General features: G+C 38.4%; 1 protein-coding gene across 7 annotated transcripts in view; it reads left to right on the forward strand.

The window, feature by feature from the left end:
* The window catches only part of TEC (tec protein tyrosine kinase), a 154,118-nt gene that overhangs the window by 34,379 nt on the left and 104,116 nt on the right, over positions 1 to 15,623 (forward strand). For 2 of the 7 annotated variants that reach the window (XM_055085996.1, XM_055085995.1), the window contains exon 2: positions 5,620 to 5,720. The exons of the other annotated variants lie outside the window; for them this stretch is intronic. The gene's annotated coding sequence lies outside the window, so the exon portion shown is untranslated. The remainder of the gene's footprint in view (positions 1 to 5,619; positions 5,721 to 15,623) is intronic. 7 annotated transcript variants of the gene reach the window in all.

Consider the following 15,623-nt stretch of genomic DNA (forward strand, 5'->3'; position numbering starts at 1 on the left):
TACTATGTATAAAATAGATAACTAATGAGAACCTACTATATAGCACAGGGATCTCTACTCCATGCTCTGTGGTGACCTAAATAAGAAGGAAATCCAAAAAAGAGGGGATATATGTATACGTAAAGCTGATTCACTTTATTGTACAGTATAAAGTAACACAATATTGTAAAGCAACTGTACTCTAATAAAAAAAATTCTGAAAATGACAGAGTGAACACATGCCATTTAAAAAATTTATTACCTTTTTATGATTCAGATGAAAATCAAGCAACTTTTAAGAAAGAAAATTTTCATATATATTATACATGGAAGTGATTATAGAGACCAGAATATTAACATCTACTATTATTCATATGTTGGTGTATCTCTAGCCATCTGTCAAAATTCTCTTTATATGTCATATCTGCATTGAAGTGGTCCACCATACTTTGAAGGGGGTAATTGTTACCTCTTTAGTGATTACATGTTAGTGATTTTTAGGGACTATTAGTGTTCCAGAACACTTTGTACATATCACTTTTATAGCCCTCAACAGATTGTATTGTAACTCTTTGTTTTTAAGTCACTTTTCCCTATGCCTCTCTAGAGCAAAGATCATGCCTTGCTCATCTTTGTAACCACCTCAACACCTCATGCATAGTTCCTCATACATCATGGCTATTCAATAAATGCCGGAATGAATGATTATATATGAATGTCTGAAACCACTCCTGTGAACAGATTGGTTCGTGAACTGAACATGGTGAAAAAATGGATGAGTGAAGAAATGAATGAGGAAACATTTAAGGGAAGGAAGAGAGTTGACAGGGATTAGAGATGAATGAAATGAGAATGAGGTGGTCAAGAATGATGTAGTATATTAATTTTATGTCCCAGTTATCTACTGTTGTGTGACAAACTACCTAAACTTACAGGCACACAACAACAACCATTTTATCACATTCATGGATTCTGTAGGCTAAGAATTGGACAGGGCACAGTGGGAATGTCTACTCCACAATATCTGTGCTCTTGGAAAACTTGCTACCTGGAAGCAACTAGGGCAATTAAGGTCTGGAATCATCTGAGAGTTTTCTCAGTCATATATCTGTCTCCTGGGCTGGGATGCTTTGAAGGCTGGGCTCAGCAGGAATTCTGCACTAGAACACCTATATGTGGCTTCTGCATTTGGCAGGAGCTTCTCTCAGTATGGTGGCTAGGTTCCAAGGACTGCTCCAAGAATGAGAAGTCCACAAGAACAAGGCAGGAGGTACTTGGCCTTTTCTGGCTTAGCCTCAGAGATTACATAGTATCCCTTCTGCTGTACTATATTAGTTGAAGGAATCAAAATCCCACTCAGATTCAAGGGGAGGAGTGTCAGTGAATTTGCATCTGTTTTAAAAAAGAGCAGCATTACATATCATAGATGTTCCAGATAATGATGATGATGGGTAGAGCAAAGAACAGGGAAGTACATTGTCAGTTTACTTCATTAGGGATAGGGTATATGAAAAAGACCCAGTTCCATTCTTTGGCGTGTAGCTGTTCAGTTTTCCCGACACCATTTATTGAAGAGACTGTCTTTTCCCCCATTGTATATTCTTGCCCCTTTTGTTGTAGCTTAATTGACTGTATGAGCATATGTTTATCTGGGGGCTCTCTATTCTGTTCCACTGATTCCAGTGCCATACAGTTTTGATTACCATAAGTTTGTAGTATAGTTTGAAATCAGGGCGTGTTATGCCTCTAGCTTTGTTCTTCTCTCTTAAAATTGTTTTGGCTATTTGGGGTCATTTGTGGTTTCATACAAATTTTAGGATTATTTGTTTTAGTTCTGTGAAAAATGCCATTGGTATTTTGATAGGGATTACATTGAATCTATAGATTCCTTTGGGTAGTATGGACATCTAAATGGCATTGATATTTCCAATTCATGAGCGTGGTATATCTTTCCATTTATTTGTGTTGTCTTCAGTTTCTTTCCTCAATGTCTTATAGTTTTCAGAGTATAGGTCTTTCATCTCATTGGTTAAATTTATTCCAGTTGTAAATGGTATTGTTTGCTTCATTTCTCTTTCTGATGGTTTGTTATTAGTATATAGAAATGCAGCAGATTTATGTATATTACTTTTCTTATACCATATTCAAAAATAAAATCAAAATAGATTAAAGACTTGAATGTAAAACCTGAAACTGTAAAACTCCTAGAACATATAGGCCGTAATCTCTTTGACATCAGTCTTAGTAGTATCTTTTTGGATATGTTGCTAGGGCAACAAAAGCAAAAATAAACAAATGGGACTACATCAAACTAAGCCTTTGCACAGCAAAGGAAACAACCAACAAAACAAAAAGTCAACCCACTGAATGGGAGAAGATATTTGCAAATGAGATATTTGTTAAGGGGTTAATATCCAAAGAACTCCTACAACTTGATATCAAAAAACAAACAAACAGCCTGATTAAAATATGGGCGGAGGATCTGAATAAACATTTTTCCAAAGAAAACATAAAACAAACATAGGAAAAGATGCTTAATACCACTAATCACCAGGGAATGCAAATCAAATTGTATACAATGAGGTATCACCTCACACCTGTTAGATTGGCTATTACCAAAAAGACAAGAAACAACAAATGTTTTCAAGGATGTGGAGGAAAGGGAACCCTCGTGCCCTGTTGGTGGAAATGTAAATTGGTGCAGTATAGAAAACTATATGGAGGTTCCTCAAAAAATTAAAAATGGAACTACCATATGATCCAGCAATTCCACTTATGGATATTTATCTGAAGAGAATGAAAACACTAACTCGAAAAGATATATACCCCTCAGTGTTCACTGCAGCATTATTTATAATAGCCAAGATATGCAAGCAACTTAAGTGTTCATCGATAGATGAATGGATAAAGAAGGTGTGGCACATATGTGCAATGGAATACTACTTGGCCATAAAAAAGAATGAAATCTTGTCATTTGCAGCAACAGGGATGGACCTGGAGGGTATTGTAAAATAAGGCAGACAGAGAAAAGTAAGTGAAATAAATCAGACAGGGAAAAACAAATACTATATGATTTCACTTATGTGTGGAATCTAAAAAACAAAACAAATAGACAAACAAAAACAAAACAGAAATAGACTCATAGATACAGAGAACAAACTGGTGGTTGCCAGAGGGGAGGTGGGTGGGAGGATGGATAAAATAGGTGAAGGGGATTAAGAGGTACAGTCTTCCAGCTATAAAGCAAATAAGACATGGGGAAGTAACATACTGCGTAAGGAATATAGTTAGTAATACTGTAATAACTTTGCTGACAGATAGTAACTAGACTTTTGTGGTAATCATTTCATAATGTATAAAAATACTGAATCACTGTGTTGTACACCTGAAACTAATATAATATTGTGTGCTAATTATAATCCCATAAAAAAAGGTCACTGGACATCTTCCACAGTAATTAGATCATGGCTTATATTCATACTTTAAAAAAATAAATTTATTTATTTTATTTTATTTATTTTTGGCCACATTGGGTCTTTGTTGCTGCGTGTGAGCTTTCTCTAGTTGTGGTGAGCGGGGGCTACTCTTCGTTGCGGTGTGCGGGCTTCTCATTGTGGTGTTTTCTCTTGTTGCGGAGCATGGGCTCTAGGCATGCAGGCTTCAGTGCTTGTAGTGCATGGGCTCAGTAGCTGTGGCCCGCAGGCTTTAGAGCTCAAGCTCAGTAGTTGTGGCACACGGGCTTAGCTGCTCTGCGGCACGTGGGATCTTCCCGGACCAGGGCTCGAACCCATGTCCCCTGCATTGGCAGGCAGATTCTTAACCACTGTGCCACCAGGGAAGCCCCTATGATACTTTTTGAATGTAGTTTACAATTTTTATTTGTTACAAGTGATGTATGAGAATGTTTAGTATTTTTATCAGTGTTTTTTATCCTTTTAGAGATCAGGTATGTAACAGCTGGCATTTCAGTTTTGGAAATTTTTCATTAACTGAGCCTCACAAGCCTTAGAAGTAAGGGTGAATAATTCTCTGGTCTAATTTGCCATCTTGTTTTAGTATGCTCTGTAGTTTCAGTTGTGATGCTTGCCTTTGGTGAGATTTCTAATGATTCTTTTATAAAAAGGCTGCAATTTGGATATACTCACTTTACCTGACTGCCCACTATTCTTTGGTACTTTGTTAACCTTTACAGAATTTTCTTTTTATTGTGCTTTAGGCTTGAAAAGCTAACTTCTGCTTTCATGAAATTTGAACAGGGGAAAGGAAAGGAAATAGAGGGAAGAAGAGGAGTTATAACAAGGACAAATGTTGCATAGACTGTGGTTTTATTTTTGGCCCCGGAAACCACATATTCCTGTTTGTTGGGGAAGAAATGGTATCACATTACCTTATCATGAGGTTCTGCTGACTCAGGGAATCACTGGGATCATTGGAAGAGCTTCTGTGATGAGCTGGGTAGTGTGGTAATAATATCCTGGAGGAAGGAGAGCCCACCCACCTTTTTCTACTTTTATTTGGCTGCCTTGGTTCATTTTTTCCCCCTCTCTCCCTTCTCTTCCTCCTTTCATCTTTTTCTATTCTCTTTCTTTTTTTTTTTTCTATTTTCTTTCTTACCAGTTCCAAAGGGTTGGATGGCAGGGACATGGAAAACCATGCTATTCCCTTAAACATATTTCAAAAGATTTTATTATGGAAAATTTCAAACACAGACAAAAATAAAGTATAATGAACTCTTCTTGTGTGCCTCACTCAGCTTCAACAGTTATCAACTCATGAACAATTTTATTTTGTCTGTGCTCCCATATCCCCCTTACCAGGTTATAAAGCAAATCACAGACATTATTTTTTCTTTCTTTCTTTTTTTTTTTTTTTTTTTTTGCGGTACACGGGCCTCTCACTGTCATGGCCTCTCCCGTTGCGGAGTACAGGCTCCAGATGCGCAGGCTCAGCGGCCATGGCTCATAGCCCTAGTCTCTCCGTGGCATGTGGGATCTTCCCGGACCGGGGCACGAACACGTGTCCCCTGCATCGGCAGGCGGACTCTCAACCACTGCGCCACCAGGGAAGCCCACAGACATTATTTTATCTGTAAATTTTTCAGTATGTATCTCTGAAAGATAAGAACTCTTAAAAGTACAATCACAATACCGTCATCGCACCAAAAAAACTCTAGAACAACCTAACACTATTTTGTGATCATCAAATAAATCTTACCACAAACTTAAATATCACCAATATAGAGTTAGTATTCCAGTTGCCACAGTTATCTCACACATTTCAACTGTCTCATAAGACTTTTAAAGTCTATTGGTTCCTCCTCAATCTCACTGTTTTTGTTCTTGAAATTTTTGTTAAAGAAGCTTGCTCATTCTGTAAAAAACCCAAATGCGATAATGACTTTGGTTCTTTATTCCTATTTTGAAAACAATAGGAAAATAATATGTTGACATAGATGAATGTTTCATATTAAAAACAATTTAGATTAATGTAGTAAAGGAACACATTTTGGTGTTATTTTATATATAATTTCCAAATTACTTTTATGTTTTTTTCTAGTAAAAGTTGCTGAAAATCACTTTACCTACTTGAGAAACTTGTTATTCATGCCTTGTTTTCACTGGTTGTTTCCTTCTGAATTAGCAAGGAGCAGAAAGGAAATATTTGCTGTGTATCAGAAATTCCTTCATGGGAGGAGAATTAATGCCAGGATGTTGTCAAAGTGAATCCACTTACATTTCATAGTAAGTAGTAAAAAACAAAACAAAACAAAACAAAACCCAAAAAAAAACAAAAAACAAAAGAACACAAACCCTTATGATTCAGACTTTATCATGAAAAATAAAGTGAAAATGTTTCTTTTATCTCATATATGGCACCATTTAGATTATAATTGTTAACTCTTAGAACAAAGATGGAATCAAATATTAGTTGTTTTCTTGAGATTATTTTTCTGATGAAAATGCATGATAGAAAGTTGTGACTGCCTTTACATTTAAATTAGTCAGCACAGATCTAAAGAGGGCCATTTTTTTTGAAAGCGTTAGAAAGCTTTATCAGTTTTTGCAAGGGTGTATCCATGAGGTAGAATAAAGATTAAGTCACTGTAACAAAGAAACCATCATATGTCATTTCTAAAATAAGATAGAAGTGTGTTAACCTCTCAAAGTAGGGTACCAAGTCTAGGCTGATAGGGCAGGTCTGCTCCCTGAAGTCATTCAAGGACTAGGTTCCAAGACACTAACACACCATGTAAAGCAATTATACTCCAATAAAGATGTTGGGAAAAAAAAAAAAAAAAGAACTAGGTTCCATCTTGTTCCTCCCTTGCTCTTGTCTACAGTGATGTCTTGAATGCATAAAGTTGAGTCTGCCATGTGTACTTTCCAGCTGGTGGGGAGGTGAAAAATGCCCTAAATCCGGGGAGAGTAGCTTGTCTTTAAGTTGAAGTTGGCCCACGCATCACTTCTGCACACATCCGCTTGGCTTGACCTTAGATGGCCACATGTCACTGTCAAGAAGGCTGGGAAGTATCATCTCTAGCCCATATGTCCAGGAAGAAGGGAAGGATGGATGAGGGCAGGGGGCAAAAAGCAGTCTGCTTCAGTGTACTTTAGTAATTTAAGTGTAAGTCATTCTTGACACTTGTGTTATTTTATTTTATTTTTACTAGCTAACTAACTGCAAGATCCTCATTTGCCAGTGGCATTGAGTGTGATGGGAGCAATTCTCCAACATTATTCTCATTATTGACTTTTTGAAAACTCTCATCTTTTGAGTATTTGAAGTTGTTGACTGTTGCATTCCCTTATTCAGTGAGAGAAGCAAAACCTAGTAATGTGGAAGGAATAGTTGATTGGGACCTATGTGGTTAATTGATCAGTAATTTTTATGACAACTTTTGCTTCTCTCTAGAATCACTTAACTATGAATCACCTATAGAGTAAATATATTTGTTGATGCTTTGAGGTATTGTAAGCATATAGGGTGGGGGTCCCCGGAGGAAGAGAACCCGGCCATTTTAGGCCTAAGCCATTTTGTGATCTAAGCCTGGCCACAATGCTTGCCCTTGCAGAAGAATAGGTCTCAGTAGTTAATGATTTTAAGGGAGCAAAAGAAGGTAAAAACAAACAGCTGTTAGTTACCAGGCCAGGGAGATAACTTAAATATATCAGTTTACTATTTCAAAGGTAAGGATTAGCCTGAAGCACATTCTTGAGCTGTTTTGCAGAACACACACCCTTTTGAGGGCTCAACCACCAGATCTACTGGAACCTAAGGAATGATGATTTCGGCCTTTGCTGACCCTTCTGACTTCAGTCAACTAGTGCCTGGACTCTGTCAGCGTTTCCCTAATTCTATGCTGAATTCTCTTTGCTCCAGCCCCAATCTTGCTGTTTGGGGAGACACCGCTTTGGGAAATATCCCTGTTGTCCTCTTTACTTGCTGCAAGAAATAAATCCTTCCTTCTTCTCTTTGGTTTGGTTCTGTCTTTTGGCTCGATACCCACCAAGAGGCAAGTCCAGTTTTTGGGTAACAGTATTACACATGGTTTCTTTTCTCCATCCATTGTTCTTTTTCTCTCTCTTTCTTTTCTCTTCCTCTTTATCAGCCAGGAGGCCCTCAACCACAATCATAGCCAAGGACCAACAGTGGGGACCTTCATTGTGAAACCCAAACTTGTCTTAAAGAGCACATGTTAAATCCGTGCATGTACCTGTATTATATGGACAGTAAGAAATGACTATCCTTAGTGCAGCACTGCTCAGTCTATTTCCAGGTTCACTTGTCCCCCAGTACAACACTGTAATCACCCACCATTTGGCAGTGGGCTGGATGGGGACTACATTACCAGGAAAGATGAGGTAAGTCAGCTGGCCTCTGTAACTTTTGCCTTTTGACCTTTTGAGTCTTCTCTTATCTAGACCTAGGTTCAACAGGTCACCAGACAAGGCTACTCAAAACTTTGTAGCATGCTACAATATCAGTTGGTTGAAAGAAGACACAGTCAAGACTTTAATACAGGTTATCCCTGGGTGCCTTTGTTTCATAGGCAAGGAAGACCTGAGGGCTAAAGTGTTACTTTCTTCTAGAGCTACAAAGCTGCCTGATCCTGAATAGCTCCAATTCATGATAAGTGGGGAGCCTAGAATGTACCCTTTATTCTGATTGAAGTCAGCCTAGCATTTTTTTCTTCTTTGCTTGTGTTTCTGCTACTCAATTCCCCTTTTACAGAATAAAATTGGGGCTTAAGCTGAGGGTATACATTGCAGAAGAGAGCATGGTAAGATTTGTTCCTATATAGCAGCTACCCATTTTAGGTACTTTTGAATTGAAATATAATCTACAGATACTGTTGGCAGGCACACATTTGATTTCTCAGGTAAATGTCACTCTGATGTTTATTCATGCTAGATTTCTTAAAATTGCAAACAGGCACTAACTTTGTCGTAAACCTATGCCAAGATGTGTAATAGGCAATGTGTTCTGATGTATAAATTCCATAATTGAGGGCTTTAACTAAACTCTAGTAATCTTAGGGCATTAACAAGTATTAGATTGAATTAGATAGTATTGCTGATTTTGTAGGTAAAATATCGCCGAACATCGGCAATTTCATATGGCTCAACCTAGTAAGGTGAGAATTTCAACAACCTTAAATCACTCTTTGCTCCTTCCTGTAAGGAGTTCATCCTTTTTCTACCCTGATAACTAGGCTGTTTGTTTCTTATTTACTATACTGCTTACCATCCTATCATTTGGTAACTCACAGTCACCTCTGTTCCCTTGATTAAAAATGTTATGAAAGGGTGTATAGAGTAGGCTGGGTAGCCTTAGTAGCCATTTTAAATAAATATATATAATATATATATTATAATATATATATAATATATATATATTTTCAGGCAGAATTTTTTATGATGAAAAAGAGTTTTTAGATCTTTTGGCTAAAATTGCTAGACCATGAAACTGACATCCATTAGTCTGGTACTCTGATTTGCAACACTGGGCAGAGAATATAACTTCTTGGTGGTTTGGGTTTCTCATTGGTGAAACAGTGTTCATTACCTGAACAGTGTCCGTAACCTACTTCAGAATATTGGTGTTCAAGATAAGCAACAAGAATTTGCTGTGTAGCACAGGGAACTATATTCAATCTCTTGTAATAACCTACAGTGGAAAATAATCTGAAAAAATATACCTGAATTACTTTGCTGTGTACCTGAAACTAACACAATATTGTAAATCAACTATACTTCAATAAAAAAAAAGAATGTTGGTGTTCAAAGACTGTGTTAAGTTTTTCAAACTTTTAACAATTAGCAGTCAGAGTAAAGAAAAGAGTGTTCTTTTTTAAAAAATAAATTTATCTATTTTTGGCTGCGTTGGGTCTTCGTTGCTGCGTTTGGGCCTTCTCTAGTTGCGGCGAGCGGGGCTACTCTTTGTTGCGGTGCATGGGCTTCTCATTGTGGTGGCTTCTCTTTGTTGTGGAGCACAGGCTCTAGGTGCATGGTCTTCGGTAGTTGTGGCTCACAGGCTCTAGAGCGCAGGCTCAGTAGTTGTAGCACGTGGGCACTAGAGCGCAGGCTCAGTAGTTGTGGTGCACGGGCTTAGTTGCTCCACAGCATGTGGGATCTTCCCAGATCAGGGCTCGAACCTGTGTCCTCTGCATTGGCAGGCAGATTCTTAAGCACTGCGCCACCAGGGAAGTCCCAAGAAAAGAGTGTTCTTGTGTTCACCTTCAAGGAGACACAGAGAAAAGGGGCTTAACTTGCAGCTCCGAGTTTTATTTTAAAAAGATATTTGTAACCCAGAGTTGGTTCCTTTGTGATTCTTATTTCTGAATGGGTCAGTTCTTTTCGGTGTGGAAAATGGCTGGGAGAGTGAGCTGGGGGACTCTGAAATTTTGTTTCATCTTTGTTTTCTACTTTAGAGCATCAAAGCTATTATTTCTCCAGTTTTAAAAAAAAATTAATTATGTATGTATGTATTTTTATTGAAGTATTACTGATTTACAATGTTTTTGTAAATCTGCTGTCTCCAGTTTTGTAAAAAAATTAATTAGAGAGACTGTCTCCAGTTTTTTAAAAGAGACTGTTTCCAGAGAGACTGTCTCCAGTTTTTTTAAAAAAATAATTAATTATGTGTGTATGTATTTTTATTGAAGTATTGTTGATTTACAATGTTGTGTTAGTTTCAGATGTACAGCAAAATGATTCAGTTATACATGCTTATATATATGTATTTTTTCAGATTCTTTTCCCTTATAGGTTATTACAAAATATTGATTCTAGTTCCCTGTGCTGTACAGTACGTCCTTGTTAGTTATCTATTTTATTTATAGCAGTGTGTATATGTTAATCCCTAACTCCTAATTTATCCCCACCACCTTTCCCCTTTGGTAACCTTAAGTTTGTTTTCTATGTCTATGGGTCTATTTCTGTTTGAATATAAATTCATTTGCTGTCTTCAGTTTTTGGTTTTGAGAGGTTGGTGTCCCTTTTAATGATGCCTTGGAAGTCAGTATCTGTTGAAATCTGGAGATTAAGTCGAATTGCTTTTAGCAATCTACCTAGACAGGAGGCTGAAAATGGCACATCATTATGCTGTTTCCTTCAGTTCCCCCTTCCCTTCCACTGGAGAGGCTGTATGTGTAGTGAGTAATAGTGCAGGCTCTGTGGTTAGACTGTGCCTATATTTTAAAATCTGGCTTTTATTCTTACCATGTCTCTAGGTAGTAGTACCTACTTTAGAAGTTTTGTTGAATTAAATGATTTGCTACATCTAAAGTGCTTATTGCTTAGAACAGTGCCAACACATAGCAAAATAGTAAAAGCTTGGTAATTTTATTATTTTTCTGTATAAATAGTAACTCTATAGGGATACTTCCTGATTCTCCTATGGTTGCTTATCCCTCTGGTTTTCACTGATCTTTTTTTTTGTTTTTGTTTTTTTGCGGTACGCGGGCCTCTCACTGTTGCGGCCTCTCCCGTTGCGGAGCACAGGCTCCGGACACAGGCTCAGCGGCCATGGCTCACGGGCCCAGCTGCTCCGTGGCATGTGGGATCCTCCCGGACCGGGGCACGAACCCGTGTCCCCTGCATTGGCAGGTGGACTCCCAACCACTGCGCCACCAGGGAAGCACCATTGATCTTATCAGAAGGTCATTGGATTGATCTTTCAGGACAATGATGTTTACTATAAGGGAAATCTACTCAGCCTCCTCCCCTATTTTGGTCTACTTTTCACAGTATTTGGCAAATATGTGTTTCATACTTTGTAGCTTGGGGTTCAGGGCCATCTTTTTGTTCACTGGACTATGGAATTATCTTCCTCTCTGATTTTAATGTTTTATTGCTTGCATAGAGTTTTAGGGAAGGAGAACAGAGAACATACACCTTTCCACTGCCATCTTCCAATAATTTTCTGATTCCCAGAGGCAGCCACTTTTTTTTTTTTTTTTTTTTTTTTTTTTTGTGGTATGCGGGCCTCCTTCTGCTGTGGCCTCTCCCGTTGCGGAGCACAGGCTCCGGACGCGCAGGCTCATTGGCCATGGCTCACGGGCCCAGCCGCTCCGCGGCATGTAGGATCCTCCCAGACCGGGGCGCGAACCCGGTTCCCCTGCATCGGCAGGCGGACGCGCCACCACTGCGCCACCAGGGAAGCCCAGCCACTTTTATTTTTAAAAAAACATGTTAGTATTGTCAATCTCTAAGTAACATATTTCTTGCTTTTTCAATTTTAGGTATGATGTACTGACTTCCTACTAGTACTATGGAGGATATAGTTCTCTTTCACAGCATACTTCTGGATCCACACACAAGCACATTGCCTGTACTCACTTATCCTAGTAGTAAGATTATTATTTATTATTTACCTTATTATGATGTTCCAGATGTTATTTATAGCTGAACTCTGTAGCATACTGTGATTATTTTTCCTTTACTGCACAATTTTTTGTTTTCCCTGCAATTGATTTATTATTTTTAGGTTTGCTAAGTTTTAACTAATTTATTATAAATCTTCTCCCAACACCTTCAGGTTCATCTCCTGGAAAAATTCCTTCCAAGAACCTTCTACCTTGGTCAGTTTGGCCTGGTTGCTCTCAGTCTGTTGCTCAATGTCATCTTAGGATTTCCCCTCACCATCATCTGGGAATCTCCTTCCCTCTTTTGTTTTGAAACCCTTGTTTCCTGGATTCCATGTTTTTTGTGGTTTACTTCTTTATTTAGATAGAGTGTGTCCTCAAGTAGCTATTTGAGAAGGATGAATAGGAGATAAAAAATTTTAAAGCCTTGCATATTTGAAAAATGTCTTTATTCTCTTGTCATTGCATTGATGGTTTGGCTGAGTATAAAGTTTTAGGTTAGAAATCAATTTCCTTTGAAATTTTTCTCTATTATCTTCTAACGTCTAATAGTGCCCTTGATAATTGCTGTTATGAATTTTGATCCTTTCTATGAAACCTGTTTTTAAGCTTGCTGACTCTTCTTATCCCCATGATTTTGAAATTTTATGAGAATTGCCTTGATTTGGTTCTATATCAATCTGGAAATAACCTTCAGTTTGGGGAAATTTTCCTAAATTTCTTCTTTGATTGGTTTCTCATTGTTTTCTCCTTCTGGAATTCCTATTTTTCAGATGCTAAATTTTCTGGATGGGTCCAGAAAATTTTATTTTCTCTCCAAGTTTTAATATTATTGACTTTTTTATTTTTGGGGAGATTTCCTCAACTTCATATTCTAACTCTTCTGTTGAGCTTTTCATTTCTATCTTATTTTTTTCTCTTTTTTGGCTCTCTGTTCTTTATTTTGACTGTATCCTGACCTTATTTCATGCCTGCAGTATCTTAACTCTGATTTTATTGTTTTTGTTTTTTTGTTTGTTTTGTTTGTTTTTTTAAACATTGTCATTTCTCTGAACAGTCTTTGTTTCCTCCAAGTTGCTCTTTTTGTTTGTTGTTTCCCATGTTTGAATTCATATTAGAGTCATTCCTTAGTTGTCTGGTGATCCTTGACTTTCTCTCATACATGAGTGGGGCTCTAAAAAGTCAACTGGAAGCTTTGTGGGTGAAACTTCCTGACTACAGGGTTTCCTGAGCCATTTCTGTTGGGGAGCTCTCCTGTGTCTGCATCTTGAGGTCTTTTCTCACAGTACAGACCTTATCTGACATTGTGGAGTCAGGTGGGAGAAGAGAGCTGAGTGCTCTGAGAGCTGAAGAGCCCCCTTTGCAATATGGTACTCCTAGCCTCAACTGTTTTTAGCTTCTCCCAGTATAGAGACCCTCTGTTTCATAGCCTTTAGAAAATAACCTCCAGTTTTCTTCCAGGTTCGGGGAGGTTTAGTCACCTAGCTATATGGCGTGGGAGAGGGGATTTGGGGAGTGTCTTAAACAGACCCATAAACAATTCTTTTGCTTTAAGTCCTTTACCACCACTTTTAGAGATACTAGGTTCTGCTGATTTCTGAGCTACTTGGAGGTTTTGCAGCATAAATTGGTTATTTCCAGGCTTCTTCCCAGCTGAACCGACCATATGTTTATTTATTTTCAATAAACATGTTTTCACAAAACAATATTTTGTGTCCAAAATTTTGTTGTTATCTGCTGTCCTGGTTCCTATTTCCTTGAGAGTTAATTCCTTAGTGATGACAACAATATCAGCAGCAACAAAGAACTGATTTAATGGGATTTCAGGAGAGAGCCTAGGCTAATGTGTACGTTCAACCCTCCATCTTTAACGGGAAATCTACAAGAGATTTTCCTTCATTTATATGAACTTTAATAGTGTTCTTTGGTAAGGTTTTCCCATTGACCGACGGATTATTAAAACAACAATGAACTTTTAATTGTACGGTATGGAATGCTGGAGAGGGCTTCTCACTTGGAACCAGGAGACTTCTTTTCTAGTCTTGGTTTGTGTGACCTTGAGCAAGTCACTAAATTTTCTAAATCTCAGCTTCTTAATTTGTAAGATGAGTGAGATAGATTAGGTGATGGCTAAGATTCCTTTTGATTCAAACGGTATGATTCTGTATATGCCTATTCACCTCTCATACAAATCAGATAAGATTTTTTTTTTCAACACATTCAACATGAAATAGTTCTCCCCTGTCCCTGTGTTGAGGCCTTTTCCTTCTAGCACTGCAGATGAGCCATGCCCCACTTATCCTCCTGGGCTTTCCAAAAGTCTGCCTTGCATTTGGTAACTGGTATTGCCCACTAGTATGGCCATTTGCACATGGCCTGTTTTCCAGGGCATATCTTGCTTTTCCCTTACACTCCATCTTTGTGAGTTGTCATCTTTACTCTGCATTGAAGATACATTGCACAAAGATGAAAAGATGATTTCCAAATAAGTGTATTTATACATCAACAGTTTCTCAGGAACAAAAAGATAGAGTACCAAAATTTTAGTTTAAAATAAGGAGGACCAACTTAGAATCAAAGGAACAAGAACTTTTTTCTCTGACTTCTCAGCTTAGGATAATGGGTCAATTGGGTCCTATATCCAGCTGCTAATCTGTTATCCATAAACACCAAGAGTGGTATAAAGAGTTAGTGAAAGAGCCCAATTTCTCTTCATTTCAGATAGTGGCTCTCACATGCCGCGGAGCGGCTGGGCCCGTGGGCCATGGCCACTGAGCCTGCGCGTCCGGAGCCTGTGCTCCGCAACGGGAGAGGCCGCAACAGTGAGAGGCCCGCGTACCGCAAAAAAACACAAAAAACAAAAACAAACCAATCTCAAATCTACCTGCACATTAAGTCATGATGTGCTGAACCCCACCGCAGACCAACTCAAAATATCTGGGTATGGATTCTGGACATCTGCATTCAGAAAAAACCTTTCTATGTGATTCTAATGTGCGCTTAAGGTTGAGAACTATTCCTCTAGGAGCATAAAATCTAGGTGAGAGTTAGAATATGTACATCTATTGCTCTAGAACAGGGAAGGCAATGATGAGCTCTATGATGGGTGATACAGAGATCATGGGTACAGGGACTGGATGGTTTTTAATTAATTGGAATGATCAGGAAAGGCTTCATTAGGGAGGTGAGTTTTGAGCTAGTAGAGCTTTCATAGGTGGAGGGAGGGAATTTTCTAGGCCAGGGAGTGAATGCTGACTATTTTGACTGGGGTGTGGAGTGTTTGGGGAGCAGTGGAAGTAAAGATTGGATGTTAGGTTGCAGCCAGATTGTGGACAATGTCCAGTGTTTTGGCTAAGGAGTTTTGACTTTATCCTGCAGGTGATGGGGAGGACTTTGGGGAGGCATTGAGGATTTCTGGTGAATGAAATGGCATGACGAAAGTGGTATCTTTGAAGGTTGATCCAATGGGAATAAGGGGCATGTAGTTTGAATAAAATTTGGCAGGAGCCAGGGGTGAATGGAAGACCAGTTGGAAAGCTACTGTCATGGCCCAGATCGTAATTCTTTGAGGTAGGAAAAGAGCATTGAAATTAAAAAATAGCAATAATAAACATTTGTATAGTGTTTTTTTTTTTTAACATCTTTCTTGGAGTATAATTGCTTTACAATGGCATGTTAGTTTCTGCTTTATAACAAAGTGAATCAGTTATACATATACATATGTTCCCATATCTCTTCCCTCTTGCGTTTCCCTCCCTCCCACCCTCCCTATCCCACC

This window comes from Physeter macrocephalus, chromosome 7, assembly GCF_002837175.3.
Source record: "Physeter macrocephalus isolate SW-GA chromosome 7, ASM283717v5, whole genome shotgun sequence".
Lineage (NCBI taxonomy): Eukaryota > Metazoa > Chordata > Mammalia > Artiodactyla > Physeteridae > Physeter > Physeter macrocephalus.